General features: G+C 38.4%; 1 long non-coding RNA gene across 4 annotated transcripts in view; it reads right to left on the bottom strand.

The window, feature by feature from the left end:
- The window catches only part of LOC139629371 (uncharacterized), a 50,137-nt gene that overhangs the window by 19,168 nt on the left and 10,264 nt on the right, over positions 1 to 20,705 (bottom strand). For all 4 annotated transcript variants that reach the window (XR_011692954.1, XR_011692955.1, XR_011692953.1 and 1 more), the window contains 2 exons: positions 20,042 to 20,333; positions 1,334 to 1,398 (listed from right to left, as the gene is read on the bottom strand). This is a non-coding gene — a long non-coding RNA (uncharacterized lncRNA). The remainder of the gene's footprint in view (positions 1 to 1,333; positions 1,399 to 20,041; positions 20,334 to 20,705) is intronic.

The following is a 20,705-nucleotide window of genomic DNA, read 5'->3' as shown; positions in this document are numbered from 1 at the left end:
ATTGCTCAAATTACATCAAGTGTCCATGACGCAGAAGTGAAAACCTGTTTTGTTTTTTTGTTTTTTGTTAGCACAGTACAATATTTTGTTACTGGCTATTTGAACTTCTACGGGTCAGGTTATGCTTGATCAGAACTAGTTCATATTGTATGACCATAGTTACATAGTTGATCATATAATGGATACATAATGGATATAACTGTCTCTCCTGGAAGACATTCATGGTGATGCACTTGGTTGTTTGCATGAAAGGTGACACAAAGAGTTGTGACAAGAAAGGAAAGAGAGAGCTAAAGGATCCTCAGCTCCTCCCTCACCTCCACACAGCTGGTCAATCACTACATGAAGTGTGTATCAACATCAGATTGTCGGTTTGGGAAAGTTATAGAAATGGCCTGACACAGACTAACTGAGTGTGTGGCCCCTTAACTCATGGCTCGGCATGAAACTCTTCTGTTTGCATAGTCAGTAGAAACAATGAGCAACTAGAAAACAAGTATGATTCATTGATAAAAAGACAAAGGTACAAGATAAGAAACATAAGATGAGATCTACTACATGTCCCACGGAGCACTGCAGTAAGAACACAAAAGTATTTTCTTTATGTCATTAATGCAGGTGAATTAAGGAGCTGGACTTTGTAGAAACTGTTAAATAAAAAAATTCAGCAGCTTGATATTTTTTGATTCTCGATCAATTTTGGGTCAAACCTGCATGAAGCATTTTAAATATATTACAACTCTCATTACAACTTCATTACAAATGGTTCTAACTGAGGCATACTGTTATTTCATTATGTATGGGAGACTCTCATGCTGATGAGTAACATCGCAGTAGTCCTAAACTTTCAAAATAAAATTTACAGTGGAGAAATCTTCCCACAATCAGCATCTCCACCAATTTTGTTCCTTTATAGATTAATCAATTAGGGCTGCAACAAACAATTATTTTCATCATCAATAAATATGCTGATTGTATTCTTGATTCATCGCTTCATTTGGTCTATAAAATATCAGAATATAGCGAAAAGGCTGTTGCAGTTTCCTACTGTCTAACGTGATGTCTTCAAATACCTGGTTTTGTCTGGCAACCAAAACCTAAACCTAAATATATTCAATTCAGTTTCATGAAGATCCTCATCAAATCTGCAAATTTGAGAAGCTGGAACCAGCAAATGTTTGGGATGTCCATCTGACAAATGACTAATGAAGTTCACAGATTACTAAAGAGTCATACAACCAATTGCTCAACTAATTGCAACTCTAGAATGAAAATGGGAAGGGAGGAGAAAAACCTTTGTTTGTCTGTCATACATGCAGCACCACTGTCGTACCTGCAGTCATGGTCCACAGACCAAGTGTTGTCGCCTCAGGGCCGTAGGATTGCACACACCGAGTCCTATGTGAAAGAACATAAAAAAACAAAATATCATCATTTTGTAATTAATGTCAGACAGAAATATCACATATCTCATTACATCATGAACTTTTATCAACTTCCTAAAATTACACTAAAATACAGAGAATGATCCCACTCTCTCAGCTCATGCTTTTTTTTCATTTTGATCCACAAACACTTGAACAAATGAAGAAAAATGATGAATCCAAAGAACTCACACAAAACAGAGTTAGAACTGAACATGCAGTTAGAGGTGGTTAAATATCTTACATATCTATCCATTTTACACTGGTGTCACAAGGCGGTGGAACAAGATGTGCTTTTTTGAGTTGTTTACACACAGAAGAGTGTGAAGGACGTTGTCTCATTGTGGTCTTCTCTCGGGAAAAACACCAGGTTCTTGTGGTGCATGGATGTGACTACACTGAGCTTAAGTCAGCTGCTAAGTGGGTCTTTAACTCTGTGTTTTGATTGGTTAATCTCTACAGGGCTATGTATAGTGTTTAGGTCACCAAACCAACATGAACTGAGATTGGCTCTTTCAGCCAAGCTCAAATAACAATGGGACTGCAGCTAACAATTACTTTCATCAATTAATCCACTGACAGTTTTTTCTAATAATCATTTAGTCTATGAAATATTGGACAATAGTGAAAAATGCTCATTATAATTTCTCATAGACCAAGGTGAATATCTTCAAAGGTCTTGTTTTGTCCACCCAACAGTCCAGAAACCTTCAGTTTTACTGTCATGTTACAAAGACAAACATCAAATCCTCACATGTGAGAAGCTTGAACCAACAAATGTTCCATATTTTTGCCTAAAAAATGATTTAAATCATTATTTTAATAGCTGCTGATTAATTTTCATCTAATTGATTAACTGACTAATTGCTGCACCTCTAAATCACATGTGCACCAGTAAAATATGTCGTTCATGTGTTGGGGCCAACTCAATATTCTAACAAAGACAATTTTCTATTCACTTGTAATAATTTCTTCCCAAAAAGAGAAAAAATGACCAGTTGGCTAAAATACCTTAGACACAGTTTAGTCTTTTGTTTTAAGATCAAAGTCTATTTGAATAAAACTATTCTGCTTTAATAATGACATTTTTTTTGTACTTGTTTCAAGAAATACAGAATACAAAGCTGAAGTCATGTAGCATATTCGCTGCACGTGGTGACACGTCTGTTATATAAGTGAGCCAACATGAGATGACAACACAGTTAGTCGAGGTCCATTCAGCCCTAAATCTTAAAGCTGCTCAACAGAAGCTGAACACACACATTTCTGATATTGAAGAAGTGTTTGATTTATCTCACTAATATCTGACAAGTGACAACAACAACATTTACCATCAAAGACACAAAGCTATGTCTTACTAGTGATTTAAGATCCAGTTCTATGTTACATTAAAATACTGCAGATTTAAATGATATTAAGTTACCTTTAACAGGTGGCAGGACTGACTTTCCAAAAGGAGAAACAACTGTAACATTAATGAGTGGAACTCATATATTTCAAATATTAAGACTTTTATAATTATATTGTTGCCTAAAACCACCCCACTCATCACCACAGTACAACCACTCTCTGTCCTCATATTTGTATTGCTTTTCCATTTAAGATGTAAATATTTAATAGATGCCTGCTGAAAACACACCTGGAAGGGAATGGACAGGAAACACCCACCAACAACACAACAACCAGTCAAATAAATCCAGTACAACTGTTACTCTCTACTCTACAATGTTCAGTTTTTTTTTGACACCGTGAAGAAGACGTAAATTAGAGGCTTTCTACTGCTGACGTTAGTGCTGGTGTTTTACTGGACTTTCTTCTCATGTATGGAAATGGGAAATGACAACAAATTAGAAACACTTCTCATTGTAATGTAGTCCAGTAAGACACTATCTTTTACTATGACCTCAACAACAAACATATACTGTAATGGAATTACAATAAACTTTGTAAAGCCAGACATCATGGCAGGGCAGTTGTATCGGACTGTAATACACAGCACAGGTGGACCTAATGAAGGGCAGTGTGGGCCTCATGTTTTCAAACCTGCGGCTGTTGGACTCAATGTTGGACAATTAAATTTATCAGATGTAAAAAAAAAAATAAAAATTCATATTTTCTTCTTGAAACATACACAACACTCAGCTGCCACATCAGCCCTATGACTGAACAGAAAACTCCCAGTTTGACACTTTTTACATTTGAAAATGCCACATTTGGTGACACTTTGAAATTCAATTTGTGATGAATCATCCTTTTTCTACAGGTACGCATGTACAAAGTACGAAGAAATATAATTTTGGGAATGTGAATTTAGATAAAATGCAAAATGTGCAGCCATTCCTCGATCAACAAGGCCCAATCTCCAGAAGAATATGAGTTTTTACACATCTTAAACATTTCTTCTCCTGTTCTTGTGTCTATTTTTAACATCTTTGTGACACATTTCAGGCGACATTGTTCTACGAGGCAAAATGTAATGGTTTTGATAAACAAATGGGATTATAGAGGTGTCAAAGCAGATGGTTTATCATGATCATCAAAAAAATGGAGGCTAAAGAGTGTGTGTGTCAGGTTTAGTCACCCATGTTACATGTATGCATCTGAGAGAGAGCTTCTGCCAGGGGAAGTGTGGATGTACCTTAATCCTATAGCACAAGGGGGGGGGGGGGGCATGAGGAGGAGGAGAAGGAGACAAACAGGCTGGAAAAGAGGAAAAGGGAGAAGAAAGGGGAACATGCTCATGGTGGAGAGAGGGAAGAGGAGAAACTGAAAAGAAAGGAGGTAAAAGAAGGAGGAGGAGGAAGAGGAGACGTCATCAGCCGGGTTTCAGTCAGTCAGGATTTCCCCTCTGTCAATCCTCACCTCGGGCCCCTGAGAGAGACAGAGTGAATGAGAGAGGAGGATAAAGACGGAGGGGGAGGGAGAGACAGAGACAGAAAGGAATCAAAAGTGAGATGGAGAAAAAAGACAGGAGGAGAGACGAGGGATGAGGATGAAAATGCAAAAAAAATGACGAGAAAAAAGCAAAAAGGAAAGAAGACACCAGCAGGAAACTGTTAACGATAAATGGATCAGATGAGGGCTGCAGTTAGCATCAGTGCAATGTGAAATGGTCTTCTTCTAACTTCAAGTCCTAATTCTTAAGATTTTCATCAAATGAAACACCATTTATGATATTATGTATGGGTGGTATCCAGTTACACTCTGTCACCCTCTCTGTAAAGTCGTTTTTATTGGTAGTGGTGGAGTCCATCGCTCCAGCACAACTTCACCTCACTGCTAACGCTCTCACTGTTCACACACTTTACACCACATTAGAGCTGTGCTTCATTTCTTATTTTTATTTACATTCATTTTTTGACTTTGCTTTTACTTTGTTACGCAAGATGGCTTTATCATGAGGCATTCCCAGCAAACGCAGAGTATTTGTCACTGCAGTAGGCGTTAACCGTAAACGGGTCATCAAAACAAGGCAACGGTCAGTTTAGCGGTTTTTCTTCAGCAGAGCATTTTAACTGGTGCAAGGGGTAATTAAATAACATGATTTGGTTTTGGTTGCACTATCAACAGATTAACCAGTCTCTCTTATTTCTGACAAAGTAGCTGTTTGTTTGCTGTTCTATTTAACTGGACTTGCTGTTACCACAGCAACCATGGGTGTCGCCAAATCGACCAAATCTAAAGGATGACGACTTTAATCAGTTCCCCACTTATCAATGATTTTTCTAAATCTTTACAAAATTTCTTTTCTCATTTTCCAGACACTTTTTCATTTGATTATCTAAACACTTTATGCTTCACGTTTCAAGGAACTGGCACGACCGTTGGTTTAAAGGTCTCACTTTGCCACCTGGATAAACTCGCAGACTTGAGATCAGCTCTCTGACGTCTGGCTTGTAAACAGTAGGGACTTTAAGCAGCGATGGTTGAAGGGACGGCTACAGCATGATGTGTACGACGTAGGTTCTATCTTGTATAGGTTTTGTTTTACTTGTCCAGGTTTTGAGAGGTCAGAGTTTTTGATTTCCACTTCCCAAACACAGGGGAGGTGAAGGGAAGTTTGTTTCTCATGGAATGAAAACTAAACTAAACTCTTTTTTTTTTTTTAAACTTCTGCAACAAAATGTCTTTCCAGAAACAATGTTCTATTTATTCTGGATGGTTCATAGAGCTCGTTGTGAACAGTTATAATAACACTGACAGTGATTCTTCTGTTTGATTTTTAAATGTAATATTTCAAAAACAAACACAATTCCATTTACCTTCATTGTTTTGGTATAAAACCTGGACAAATAAAACCAAAACTTTCTGCATGATAACAAACCATCAGAGATGAGTGAGAAAGTAAGTTTTTAGTAATTTTGGTGAACTAACGAGAGAGAAAGGAGACAAAGGGTAAATAAGGAGAGTCGGTACAGAAGCGATCAAACTGATCAAATACAGAATTATTTGCCTAAATAAACCTCAAATGTTGCCAAATTTTCAACACAATAGGTTCTTGAATGCAACCTAACCTAAAACTCTGCATCAGACATTTACAAAATCCAGTGACCGAAATGCCGTTGTTAAAAACTACTGGAAAATATTCAAAACGGTTCTACTGCTCCCCTAACAGCCTTTTATTTTGAAGTGAAGTCTTAAAGTGTGGTTGATTGCAACAATTTGACCATGACTAGTTTCATTGTTTTCACATTGTGGCGAGTCTGAACTGGTCTTTGCAGCACGTTCTCTTGTGTTGTGTTTAAGAGTCAGATTCGCTGCCCTCTGATCATATTGAGGCTCAGATTGAACATACAAATGTGCTGAAGTCAAGGTGAACCATAACCTTTATGTTTGAGCTAGTTAATGTAAAAGAGTATCAACACAGAGTGCAGCACACTGAGCACTGATATGATGATTTTCTCAATATGTCTGAAAAGTTTTTTATAAGTCTGGGTCCCTTATAATTGTTGTTCCAACAGCAATTAAAGAACCAAATGGCTACACTTCAATGTGAAGCAGATTGTAATAACTTTACTTTGCATTACTTCCACATTTTGCTGGATTTTAACCTTAACATCAACACATCTTTTAACCTGGACACCCTGAGTCTACACCTGTAATCTGGAAAAGTTAGTCTTCAAATGTGTGTTGCCTTTTAGTTTGTTCCTTAAGTGATGTTTTCATTCATGTAAATTATTCTGAGGTGTTTTTGTCTCAGACTGAGCAAAGCACTTTGTGTCTTAAGGTACAACTCTGTTCACATGAGCTCTTTCCATTTTTCACAACAACTGCAAAGTCATTTTTAAGCAGTACTGCAAAAATACAAGCAAATGTCATCATCGGTAAATATGGTCCAACGTAACCAAACTCCAGTTTCTGTAACAGTTGAAATAAGAGTAAGCTGTGTAAGAAACGTCTTCTTTGACATCATCAGGCTCAGTTATCTGCAGACAATGCAGAGACTGTAAAAGACAGCACACATGCACACACACACACACACACACACACACTTATTAGCAATATGAACTTTGGTAAATGACAGAAAAAGTCGAATGACCTCCGACAGACAAAAACAATATCAAAGAAATTAAACTGTCTTGATGAACGGACGTATGTTCAGCTTGTATGTTCTTCTGAGTGTGTGTGTGTGTGTCTGTGTGTGTGTGTGTGTCATCTTGTGTGCAGGCCTACAGCTCGGGCGTATAAAACGTTGCTCTGCTAAAAATAAATAAAATGCTCGGGAGAGGAGCGAAAAGCATTGTGCGCTGTGAGTCACGACCAGGAGTGGTGGTGACGATACACTCCCCCCACCACACACACACACACACACACACACACAATCACACCTTCTCCTCCCCATTCAAATGCTGAGAGGGAGAGTACCATCCAGTTCTCAACAAAGAGAGATCAAGACTTTTATTCTACTTAATGATTCATAAAATCATTTTTACATTATAGGGCCAAAAAAGGTAAAATGTCTTCAACAAAAGAAAAAATGGTGTGATATCTGAATTCGGTGGGTTTACTCCCCACAACATTACCGTGTACGTCCTGTTTATGGCCCAAAGTTACTCCTACAGAGGATGAGTCACATTCAGTATATCTGACTACTGCAAAACAATATACAGCAAGCTTTCAGTTCAAACACGTGTAATTATTATCCTATATCCCCATTTACTGTATTGTCATCACAGTGATATCCCACCAGCTGCGCTTTTAAGTCTTTTTTCATAATTATTGAAACACAGTATTGATTGCTGATATCTTATTAATAGGCAGATATTTGTTTCCTGGCATCACAAAAATTACATGACATGGGACAAACCTCTAAAGCACAGATTATGTTCTGTGGACCAAAGATGCAGGAAGAAGACACATAACATTGTCAAGTTTAAGGACTGGACAGATAAAACTGTTGAAGTTAAAACATTAAGGATAAAATAGTGATGTAGTCACAGCAGTAAGAGGAAAATGTCGACTGAAAATGACAACTTCAGAGCAGTGTAAGTTTTTGTGAAGCCTTGTTTCTTTTACTTCCCACAAAGGTGTGGCAGTTTTTTTCTTTACAGTATGAGGTTTAGTCAATGTCAGACTCGTGAAAAAATGTCAAGCCCAGGAGTGAAAACCTTTACTTCAGAGCACTCATCCATTGGTTTAAATGGGAAAGGACCACTTACATGAAGAACTCATTTACTTCTCAGTTATTCCTGTGGTCTTGGACAGATCGGTCTATATCTGGGGGTTTTCTCCTTCTTTTTTTAAAACATTTTCCATCCTTTTAATGTCAGTTATGCCGTTGTTTGCATGTGTGTAAACATTTTTATGTCAGCTTTGGAAATCCAGTTGAGACAATTCTCCATTTCCTCCAATATCTGTGTTTTTCTCTCCAAACTAAAACTTTGAACTCCAACCACCAACTTAAGAAAGATGCCTCCACCAGCTACAGTCATAAAAATGAAATAGAGATGAATACTTTATTTCACACAATCACATGTGAAAATTTCAACCAAGCACAAGACACACGCTTCATCTATAAATCAAGATCAGCCAGATTCAACATAGTCCTGAGTATATAGCAAATAAATTGTTACATCAAACAAAAAAACATAGTCTCTTCTCAAAGAGGCCATTGTATTCAGTTTCCATGTAGTTTTGATCATCCAAAGAAAACCTGCTCTTTTTATTTGTGTAAGTAAATATTGTTATAGCCTGAATTAAACTAGTTAAACTGACTGACTGAGATCAGCATCTCATCTAATTCAAAGGACGTGAACCAGCTGAATGGTGAATTTTCAGTCCAATAGTTTTATGAGGGAACCAATCAGGAGTAGATCCACCTGTGACACGTTCACAGCTGTTACAGCCTCAACACTGTGAGCTAATCTCGAAAAGGTTGTGCCAATGAATCCCAATCAAACATATCAACTTTGAGCATGTCTTTTATAAAATTTGTGCTCGAGCTCACTGCAAAGATAACACCAAGCTGACCGCTGGGGTGCACGTAAATTCACCAGTGAGTGGTGGTAAGACAAACTGAAGACTAATTAGCTCACAGTTTTGATTCCAAGTAAAACTGTTTTAAACAATCTTATTGTATGTTCAAAATCTGTATTGATATGTTTCATAATAAAGCTTCCACTCTAATGTTTTGCTTTGCACTGGTACGGGAAGGAGAAACCAAAGGAAATGGGTGAAATCACTCATGTGCTAAGCTTAACAGCCAATCAGAGATATATCAATGTGTGTCCATTGTTAAAAAAAAAAAAAAAAAACATGTAAGAAGTGGTATAGCTAATGGATGTAACAACATTTTCTACAACAGGAACCCTTTGAGTGCTTTATGAGGAATCATTGAGGTAGTTTAAGTACATCAAACGTCACTTACACCAGCAGGCTACCTAATATAACGCAGTCCAAAACAACAACACCTCTGAACACGACGCTTGCTTTTTTTTCCAGCCCAGTTAAGATTAAAACACGCCCACTTCAATATTGGTTGGGGTTGGGGATAGGGCTTTGGTCATTCTGTCAAGGCATTCCTGACATGGAAGTGGGTGTGGTTTTTATCTAAACTGGGTTGGAAAAACAATAGACACGACCCTAGCCCTACAAATGACCCTAGAGTTGAATCGACACCTCTCTGACGTAATGTCGACAAGAATAAAACATTTTAAGCTCAACAAAGTTTGGATCTGTGGCAAAGCTGTTGACCTTACTGTGCCCAAACCCTGGGCATCATCACATCTGGAAAAATAGACAGTAATACCATAAAGCAAAGAATGGAGTGTGAGTATATGAGATTACATATGAAATTTCCAAAGATGTCTCCTAGAAATTCTATTCCTATATCACTACATTTTTTCCAATTTTGTTGTGATGGTAAATGTAATCACAGCTTGGATTTTGTTCAGTGGCAGCGTTTTTGGTTTTGGTTAAATGTAAATAAACACACCGTCTCGCAGTCCAGACCATAATACTTTAAATGAGTGCCTAAGCACAACCATAAAAAGCTTAATAATACTGTAATCTTTATAGGCAGATGCTATGGCAAGATTGGATATTTTGACAGAAAACAAATGAAATATATGGTCATGATTTTTTATTTTTGTATTTTTGTCTGTATTTGACAGTCTAGAGTAAGACAGGAAACAACAGGAAGGGGGGGGGGGGTATGATGTTGTGGTAACTTGGTATGCTCATCAATGATCTTTTTATTGAAACTGAATTTTTGAGGTTTTCCAGATGCATTAATTAAAAATACTTCCTCATTATGTTGATGAAAACCATAATCCAGCCAGGGTTACGTTTCCTTCAAAATCTATTTGCTTTTTCAGATTAGTTAGAGATAAATTACTGGGTTGAAAATGTCCCCAGAAAGACTAAAGTATGCAGATTTATAAAATATTTTATAGTTCCTGCAGAAAATCTGCCTCAGATACCATTCATTCATTCATTCATTCATTCATTCATTCATTCATTTTATCTGACACAACTAACATGATAACATACATACAAATGTACTGTGGTCTACTGCATGTGTTCTAAGTAAGAAATTGAACGACACTCTATAATGGCCAACTGCATGATCCTACACACCATAACATATAAATGACCATCAGAAATTTCGATTGTATATCCTATGTTGTATGGTTATATAAAACTTAGATGTAGTTAATGAAGATCTTAACTGATTTTGAAGCTATGAGCTAAAGATAGAAACTTTGATAGTAATGACTCACTATCATCACTATGATCAGATTTTTAATTCCGGTGGATCATTTTGCGAGAGAGGAGCCAGTGTTTCCCACTGATACTGTAGTAGCAATGGTTCATTAAAGCTCTCCATGTTACATCCACTGGTTGTAGTGACAGATGTAACAGGATATGTGGATATCTATAAACACTAGGCCTCAGTCTTAAAATCCTTTGGATCTTTAGGAGTAAGCTTATATCCACTCTGAACCAATGCCACAGGACATAACTATTCAATGTTATATGGTACCTTTATGCTATCTTTATATATTTTTTTTATATTTATTTACAGCTTTATGCTCTTGTAACTCAACTGTCAAATTTTGTGTAAAAATGTGTGTAAAAAGTGTAAAAAAGAAACTAATGGTGACTGCACTGTAAGTGTTTCTGTGTATAATTAGTTTCCTGTTTTCACCAAAATGAGCCAATTGTAACAGCTCGATGGGAACAGCAGGTGAAAATTTGCCATCATAAGCTAATCTCTATTAATGCTACATAAGGTTAATATGTACATTAAAACAAACTCAGCCCTGAACCTTTCACTTTGCTCATTGTGGTTTTGATCTGGACATGTGCCATTTCAGTTGGGTTATACGTTTTGAGCACATGGGTCATGTGGAGGGAAAAGCCCCCACTCAACACTGCAGTAGTGACCAGCAGCAGCAGCATCAGTGCCCCAAAATGACATATGTTATGTTTAAAGGTCCCATATTGTAGAAAGTGAGATTTCCATGTCATTTGATCACCAACCAGTTCAAGTTGCTTTATAAATCTGTCAAAGTGTCAAAACCCTCATTCCACACAGCACATATTCAGAAACTGTGCCCTAAAATTAGCCGCCCTGACTTATGTAATTTTGTGATGTCACAACTATATAGTCACTACCCTCAGCTATACCAACAGCATGGCCCACCTGGACGCACTGCCCAACCTTTTTTTGTTTGTTTCAATTTTATTAACAAGACAACACCAAGTGGTAATTCAGTCACTGAGTTATCAAACTACAGGATAAAAAATGTAGAGGAACCCCTGCACCATTACTGGATGTCATGAAGCCATAGGATAGCAATATTCGAGACAAAGTTTATTTTTTCTAAAATACTACAACATTTTAGTCTGAATTTGACCGTCTGTTTGGCAAATTTCAGTGCTGACTGACCTTTGTTATTTACATCTACCGGTGAGTTTTACCATGCTACAGGAGCAGGCCAATCAGACGAGACCTTCCTGGCAAGAGAGGTCAATATAACGTCAGAAAGACTTATAACCACTCTAACGTTGGACTGTTTGGTTGGAAATGAAAATCGGGTTGACGCCAAAATGCAACATTCGCTTACTGACACCATGATGTTTAGCTGATGTTTAGTAGAGGTCGGGTTTTACTCACGACTAGAATGTCGATATTTTTGTGTCAAGGTCACCCTGACATGAGACATTTGGAAGATGTTGGATTTTGGTTAATTAACAACACAACTTAACACTAACAAAATATCAACATCAGCTGTCATCAGTGTCCTATGACAAATTAACGTTGGTAATTGATGTTGTCCTCAACCAATTACCAACATCTAATGATGTCAGTGGCTGGCTTCGTGCTTGCAGGGGGAGACCAATACAAAACACCCTGTTCTTGGTAGAGCTCCAGAAGGAAGCGTGGCGAGATGTAAAACTACATTATGATGGTTTTTGGTACATAAAACCACAAATATATCTTCTTATGGATATAAAAACTTCAAATAAAACACCAGAAAAGTGTATAATATTGGATCTTTAATTGAGAAAGCCCTCTAGTGGTTGTAGTAATTATAACAGGAGCAAGACCGCCAACGTTGTTTCCTGGTAAAGCATGAGAACAAGTGTTCCTAAAAGTGCCAGTCTCATAGATTTTTATTTAAATAAATGTCTGTTAAGTCACTATTTACCGCAGAAAGAGGTAACACAATGGTGATTGTGCCTATGACCCAATGATGAAAGTACTGCAATATTTATATATTGAGGAACAGGAAATGCGATGTGTTTGTTAGTGGTCTTAGCACTTATCGCAATCATTTGTCAAAAATGTGTCTATAAAAAAAGACAAAGGTAATTTTTTTCCAAATTTTTGACAGTGGATCACTATGAAACAAGACAGAGCAACTACAGTGAGCTGTTCGATGAAGAGCTGCAGGCTGCAAACCACCAACTTCTCAGTGAGGTAACCAACTTTCACTGTTCCCTCCTGTTTGCAGTCTCATCCTGTGTGTAGCTTAAAATCAAATCTCACTACTCACTACTAATTATTGCCTGAATTCAAAATTTGTGACCTGTGAAACCCCATTTGCTGTTACCACCAGCAACAGTCACATCAACCAGGACTGAAATCTTCGAGATTGCCTCTTTGTGTTTATTATCATGATCACGACAACAGAGATCCTCTAACCTTAATTAAATAACGATTCTAACCCAAACTATGATGTTTACCAACCCTTAATAAAGTATATATTTTACCCCAAATCATGATCTTTCCTAATCCTAACCAAGTTCCTTTTGGGTTTAAACTTTACCTAATCTTAACCATAGCGCCATCAAATCATAAAACATTCATTTTTGTAACAGTTTTGGAAGGCACTGACTGACAAATGATGTGGGTCCTGCCGATAGGGGCATCAGATCAGAAAACGGTTCGGTGTCGTTCTGAAGGAATTGGACAAATTACATAGTTTGTCGTCTAATTTTGAGGACTTGTTTTTTTAAAGATATTTTTAGGCATTTTGTGCCTTTATTTGATAGGACAGTAGAGAGTGACAGGAAATGGGCAGAGAGAGGGGGAATGACACGAAGGAAAGAATCAGGCCGGTCGGCTAAGAGCATTTGTACTCATGTGATATGCGCCCTAACCATTCAGCTATTGGGTCGCCCCAATTTGGAGGACTTGTTGCATCAAACATAACTGACAGTGCTCACAGGTGGGAAGCCAGTGAGGGATCACGTCCCTGCTGCTGCACTAGTGTTTTCTGCAGGTTGGCGAAGGAGACTGTGAAGAGGGTGGTGGGATCTGATATACCAGAATGAACCTCACTGTCTTATGAAAAGAAGTGGCTAATGCCTCCATATGTTTAAGAGTCTATGGGACACAGGCCAACAGAGGAAGTTAGCAGCAACATTACTTGTTTATCTAGTAAATTATCAACAAAAATCAGCTTCTTAATATATTTTAGGTGAAATATGAAAAAGTCTGACTTACAGGGGCTACATCTGCAAGAAAACACACGCTGATCTCATGGGAAATGGCCATGCGACGTAACCGAGGTGTTTTTTTGGCCGGACCGGAACAGCAGGGCAAGCCCTGTAAATGTGAATGACTGAAATGTGACTGACTGAGTGATAGAGGTGAGTGATGAAGTTACACCATTGGTCAGCCAAATGCCAAATGTCTGAGTCATGAGTGTCGAGTTTCATCGGTTGGCTGGTTGAGTGTAGGAGTTGGCTGTCAGTCTTTCAAAATGAATGGGTACAAACACTTTCTATTGGGGGGCATTTACAGCCTGCAATGTTGCCAACTTAGCACATTTATTGCTAGATTTAGAGACTTTTTTCAAAAAAGCCCCTAGCAACTTTTGGACAAACTTGTTTACTCTGTTTAGTGAGTAGCAGAGGCAGAGCAGCAGTTTCTTACCAAGATATTCTCTTACTTGTTAACATGTACTCTTAATAGGCAGCGTTTCAAACTTGTTCCGTTGTCTGATAACGGAAACAGAAAAACGTGTAAAAGACACCAGCTTTATTGGCAATTTAGTGATATCAAAATACTGTGTATGTGAGCACAGAGAGTAGGAGAGAAGTAAACAGATAAAAGGCTGAAACCAGCTGACACTTGGCAGAAGGCAAATACAACCCCTGTTTACAATGGTTTCACAACAGTTTTTAACTACCTCCTTGATTTCACACTTTCACCATACACGGTGCAGCCATTTACTAGGTTTTACCTAATCTTGTTTTAAAAGGAGCTATTTGTAAGTTTTGCTTTTGCTACATAGCCAACATTAGTATTAACAGCCGTTTACTTACCAATCTTGCCAAGAGCTTCAGGCAGTGTTGCATTTACAAAACAAGAGGTTAGAATACGCCCTCTGAACAACACTACTTCCTTAGGGCAGATTGGAGGCTATAGGGGCTTGGTATCAAAAAGTGACAAAACCAGGCCAGAGCTACATGGTTAGCATGCTAACATCAGTAGAAGAAAGCTTTATAAATAGAAACAAAACCAAAGTTAACATTGCCATTGCGTTCCAACACTGGAGACACTCTTAGCGAGTAAAGGAGCGAAGTTTGATGCTGACTGTAGACTGTATACAAAGATGGACATAGCCTCTGTGACATCACCCATAGGTTTCCAAAGAGTGGTTCTGAAGCTCAAACTCAGCTGCCCCTGGCAGTGCCTGACTCCCCCTAACTCCAGCTAATCCAAAAATGGGCAAAGACGTGGGCCATGTGTGGAGCCAAAACTTGGCAGTTTGTGGCAAGCGTACGCTCACCCACCTGTCACTCAAAGTGACATGCCCTCAATTATGCATAACTTAAAACCTTTTAACACAGGCGTCTTTGGGGACTGGCTTTTAGAGCCAGTCTTAAGTGGTCATTTGAGGAACTACAGTTTTTGGCACTTCTGTGTTGGCTTCATTTTCAGCCCCAGAGGCTGTCAGTCTGAACTCACAATGTTGCTTCAGTGTTTATGGTAAGTAAACAGCTGTTAATGCTAACGTTGGCTATGTAGTGAATCTCAAAACTTACAAACAGCTCCTTTAACAGAAAAGTAAGTAAAACCATGACAACAGCTTTAACTTAACCTTAACCACAATAATTTAACTGAGCCTTAACACCTATCAATAATCAGGGGTTTAAACTGTATAAATGATCTCAGCTGCATTTTGGCTGTCATTGAATAAAAAATAAAAACTTTTAAAATTGGTGTAAAAAGTATGGCGATCACTTTCTTGAAATATGATACAAACACGTGGGACTTTAGTAGAATATGTGGAAACTAGACTTAACTGTAAGAATGTCCAGTAATCTAAAATACATGCCTCAAGAAAAATAATAAATTTAGTATTGAAACTTCTGACTCTGAGAAATATGAATGCACCTATAACAAAAGCAACATATTATTCATATTATGATAAATGTCTCACTTCATTATTATTTTAAAATTCTTAAAGAATGAGGATTGGGATTATTCTATTTTCTTCTAATTGCTAATAAATCCCTTGAAAAGACCAAAGTCAACAGTGTGTTAGTTAGTTCCCTACCCTGCTTGTGACACTCAGCATCAATCCCACTGGTTCCTACTGAGGATCAAAATCTTCAAATCTTAAAAAACAGATTACAAATATATATATCATATATACTGTTATTTTAAAAAAAAAAAGACTCAGTAATTTCCTAAAACAGCAGGACACTGCAGTTTAAAAAAAAAAGGGATTCAAAAGTAAATATTGCATCTGTTGGGTCCTACTTCCAGTTGAAGATTGAAACACATCTGGTCCACTAGAGCATTTCCTGCAGAATTGTGTACGTGGGATTGATTCAAAATAAATTACAGTAACCGTGTTCACTATAATGATGGACTATGTCATTCACTGTAACATTGTGACTCACTGGTTTGTTTTTAATAAATTTAGTACAACAATTGAGCTCCGTGACACAGAGGAATAAAATATATCAGGCTTTGGCTACACAGGTGATGCTTATTTGTAGGATCATCTCACTTTGGTCTTTGGTCTTTTCATTGTGCATTTGAACAATATTTACCAGCCTTTAAAATCATATTTTCAAGCACCTTAAAATAAATGTAATGTTTTGCTTTGTCTGGTGTAGTAGCTCACTAGTATCTCACACACTGAAGACCATATTGAAGGTGGACTGTAATGTTATAGCCCACCTGCACACACCAAAGATGCCTTGCTCCTTCTATTGCACAATAACTTGATGCAAATGAAACAAACAACTTCCCCCCACAAACAATTAAGGCTCAAAGGTGATATTAACACAACTTCAATTCAACACAAGACGGTTTTAGGTGGAATGAGCAAATGTGCTGTCATTTACAGGGCTTTAAAAAAAAAAAAACGTCATGAAACACATAATGAAAAAAAAATCCATGATCATCATTTGTATTTATAATTCAAATTGTCTTTTGATGATATTGATCATGTTAATTGGAATAAAATGTAATCTGTGAGAAGTCCCTCATAGATAAATTTTAAGAATAAGTCAGCCACATGAATTTTGGCTGCACCAACATGTGGTCTTCGAGAGACTGCAGATTTAAACACCTCTGTAGGAAACACATGGATATTCCTTAAAGATAAATGCATGAATAAATAGGAATAATAAGTTATAATGCAGTGCACACTGAGTGTGTTGTGTTATTAGCACAGAGGTTGATTGTAACTCCTGACTTTTTGTAGCCTGCGTCTTCAAAGCCCCTTGGTCTCAGTGTTAACCATGACGTCATCTCCCTAAATATAGCTTTGGACTGGTAGCTCGTATTAAACAAGAGGAAAAGATTGTCAGTGGATATTTAGGAGCTTGCTGTGATTTATCATACACAGGTGGGGTGACGTCAGGGTAGATACGCCCTGTCTTCACACTTAGTTTCAAGTAAAACACACTGCATGATACTTCAGATAGTATGTAGGCTATTTATTTATTAATTTAGTATAATTAGAGCTAATTTAGAATAATTAGAGGAGAGCAGGTAAATAATCTAACGTCACGTGAGATATACGTCATTATGAACTCTTGTGATTAGATCATGGGTACATCCTTTAGGCAGAGTGTTGCTGTGCCTTGAGCTGTAGTCAGTCCATTAGCAGTGTCCAAATGTACGAGTTAAAACAGCCAAACAAAGCATATTATTTCACAACAGACACATGATGCCACAGTGTTAACACAGCGTCAAAAGCTTTAACTGTAGCCTATGATATAAAACACACAGCATCAATTCCCTCAATTTCATAGTTGACCATTTTGCATCCCCGCTTGCGTCATGGTGATTTTGTTGTGAGAAATATCACTATTCTGAGCTCAGTCCACAAGAAGGAGGCAACAATGTGACCATCACATTTAAGGACACCCACTTGTGTGAAGTGACACAAGTCAGAGAGAGTAAACAATCACCACAGCCATATAAAACACCAAAACAATAGCAAATTATTTCAATGAAGCACCAAATAGCCCATGAAAAACATAGCTTTGTGCTGTTACTTGATACAAAGACGAGAAAATTACACTTATTTTTTACGAAAACAAAATTCTCTTATAATAGACAGCTGTGACGATTTTCCTTGGCCAGTTATTTTATGTGCAGTTAAAGGGTTAGTTCATCCAAAATTTCACCCAACATATTTTCTCATGGAAAATATCTGCTCGTATCCAGCATCTGTCTCAGAAATTTCTGCCACCAGCCCAATACAGTGGAGGTGAACGGAGTTTAGTTTACATGGCTAACACCATTGGAAAAATATATTTAGCAATTTAACAGCAACATATCTCTCTAGAGTCCGTCTGCATGTTACTCTGGATAATAAACAGACCACATGGTCAACCCTTTTCAGTGGAACTACTTTTACAACTTTTGACAGTATGTTTGGTGGATTATCCTGAAAAATGAGGACTCAACAAAATTACTTTCACCTAAATAGTGTTGGGGTAAATATCAGAGATGGAAATTTCAAAACCTGGACAAATAAAACCAAAATATCTACACGGCTACAATACAGGCCACTGTGTGTATGTAAGACAATAATTATGTTTTACTAATTTAGGTTAACTCAAAATAAGCCAAAAGGATTTACCCTAAAGCCTTGATCATTTTCTGAACCTGCTCTCATGCCATTTTACATTTCCAGCAGGCTATGTATTGAAAATGCAAATTTGCAACGTGTTACAAAAAGAAATCTTGTACTCCTTTTCACAGTACATTTTTTTTTTTTTTAATGTTTTTTGTAGGATATCAAGCAGTGCTTTTATTCACACAGCAGACACACACACATACACACATACACACATGCTGAAACAGCTATAGCATCCATTTTGCTGCTGTTCCCGGGCAAAGAGCGATATGATTGTCATCACCACTTCCTGTCTCACAAGCTGGGGTTTAGAAGGAGCACCTGAATGCACCATCAAAGGCTTTGTAAGGGGCATGCAAACTGGCTGCCATGAAATGTCTCCAACTGCGTCCAGAGGGAGCAGGTCAGGTGGAGCCTATTGACCCCATCAGCCAACAAAACTGACATACAGCAACATGATCTTATCTGCCATAAGTTTATAGCCTCCTTTATCTCTCCCTCGGATTTACAGTGGAAATGGTTAATTGCTGCAATAATAAAACCTAATGTAAAGAAAGAGCGAGGGACTTTTTGCTTTAATAGAAGAGCCTATATAAAATCTTGGCCCTCTGCTCCTGCTGGTAACTACAGCGTTAGTACAAGGGCAAGTAAATCTAACGTGACGTCGAGGTGTTGCCTGAACTGTCTACGATATGATGACTCACACTGAGAGGTGACATAGCAGGTATTTGAGGTGGGGGGTGTGGTGTGGTGGGGGGGAGCCTTTACAGCTCCTGTTGCCAAAAACAAAGAGCATAAAGCAGATACAGTGCATGTTACAGTCAGTCATACACGCAGGCTCACGTCTGCTCAACAGACATTTATAATAATGACTGGATAACTCTGGCCATCACACAGTCTGACACCCAAGACTGACACTAGCTCGGCAGCTCAACAACCCAATAACAGAAAAGTTAGATTGCAACCAGATGGCTGATTTTAGACGTGACAACTATAATATCATAAAATTGCTAGAAAATATAATAACATATATCCTCATGTGATCCATGATGGAGTTATGTTGAAGATCCAGGACAACAGCAAAAGCACGATTCAAAGTATAACTAGCAAAATGTCGCCGGGGTCATCTTATGCCACAACAAAACTAAAAACCATGCACACTGTCCTGATTAGGAATATTATACTGACATAACTCACTAACACACACCACAACTCCCTCCTATAGATATTCCCCAGGAATATTACGCAGCCTGTTGTGATACTGAGCGTCTCAAACATCATAAGAACATAAATCCTCTACATTTAACAGGGACGTTAAACATGTAAGAGACAAAGCGATTTCTGGCATTTCTAGATCATTCAAAGGCCTGTAATAAGTTGACATAAAAGAAGAAGAGAAGCAAATCCAGCAACACAAGCCCCTGCTCAGACACAACTCCTGCTCACATGCACCTAGCAGTCATTACGAGCCTTACGCAAAATGCAATTTAAAGGGTGATTTGGGTTTGACGTCATCCTCATCCTCTAACACATCTCAGGCCGTGCAATTACCTTTCTCGGGATGAGGAAGAGGGGGGAGGACAAGGAAGGTCGGGGCGGGCGCTCGGTCGGTGTCTCTCCTTCTGTCTGTGCACTCCTCGGTGAAAACATCCAAAACGTGGGTCCCCCTTTTTTTCTCCGGCGCACAGCTGGAGGCTCCAACAGCATCAGCATCAACATCAGCATCAGCATCAGCATCAGCAGCATCAGCAGCAGCAGCAGCAGTAGCGGGGGGTCCACCCGGGCACACAAGTCACCTCGTTTCCATCTTTGCTCTTGTTATTTTTGTTGTCATTGTTCCCTCCTGCAAGACAGAAAGACGAGACACGCTTGGTGAGATTTAACCGTCTCTAAAGTTAGTCTGTGGGTGCAGGCCCACACGGACAGGACAGAGACGTGATGTCAGAGGGGATTTGGGGAGGGGGGGGGCTTTACGACCTGTTGCCAGACGGCGCCACACAGCCACAAACATAAACTGTTTGAGGGAAGATTCCGCTTTTACGCGCCAGACTGATACAAGTCCGCACAGAAAAAAATCATTACGTCACCCTTTAGGCCTGCACAGGTAAGTTTACCTTCAGTCACATCCACACCCACAGAAGAACAGAGAACTACCCCCCCCACCCCCCCACCCCGCATCCTGCACTCAACTGTGGCTGACAAAGAGAAACGCATG

This window comes from Trachinotus anak, unplaced genomic scaffold (assembly GCF_046630095.1).
Source record: "Trachinotus anak isolate AG129_WGS33_773 ecotype Australia unplaced genomic scaffold, CSIRO_AGI_Tana_v1 ptg000002l, whole genome shotgun sequence".
Classification (NCBI taxonomy): Eukaryota; Metazoa; Chordata; class Actinopteri; order Carangiformes; family Carangidae; genus Trachinotus; species Trachinotus anak.
This window is presented reverse-complemented; position numbering and strand designations above follow the sequence as displayed.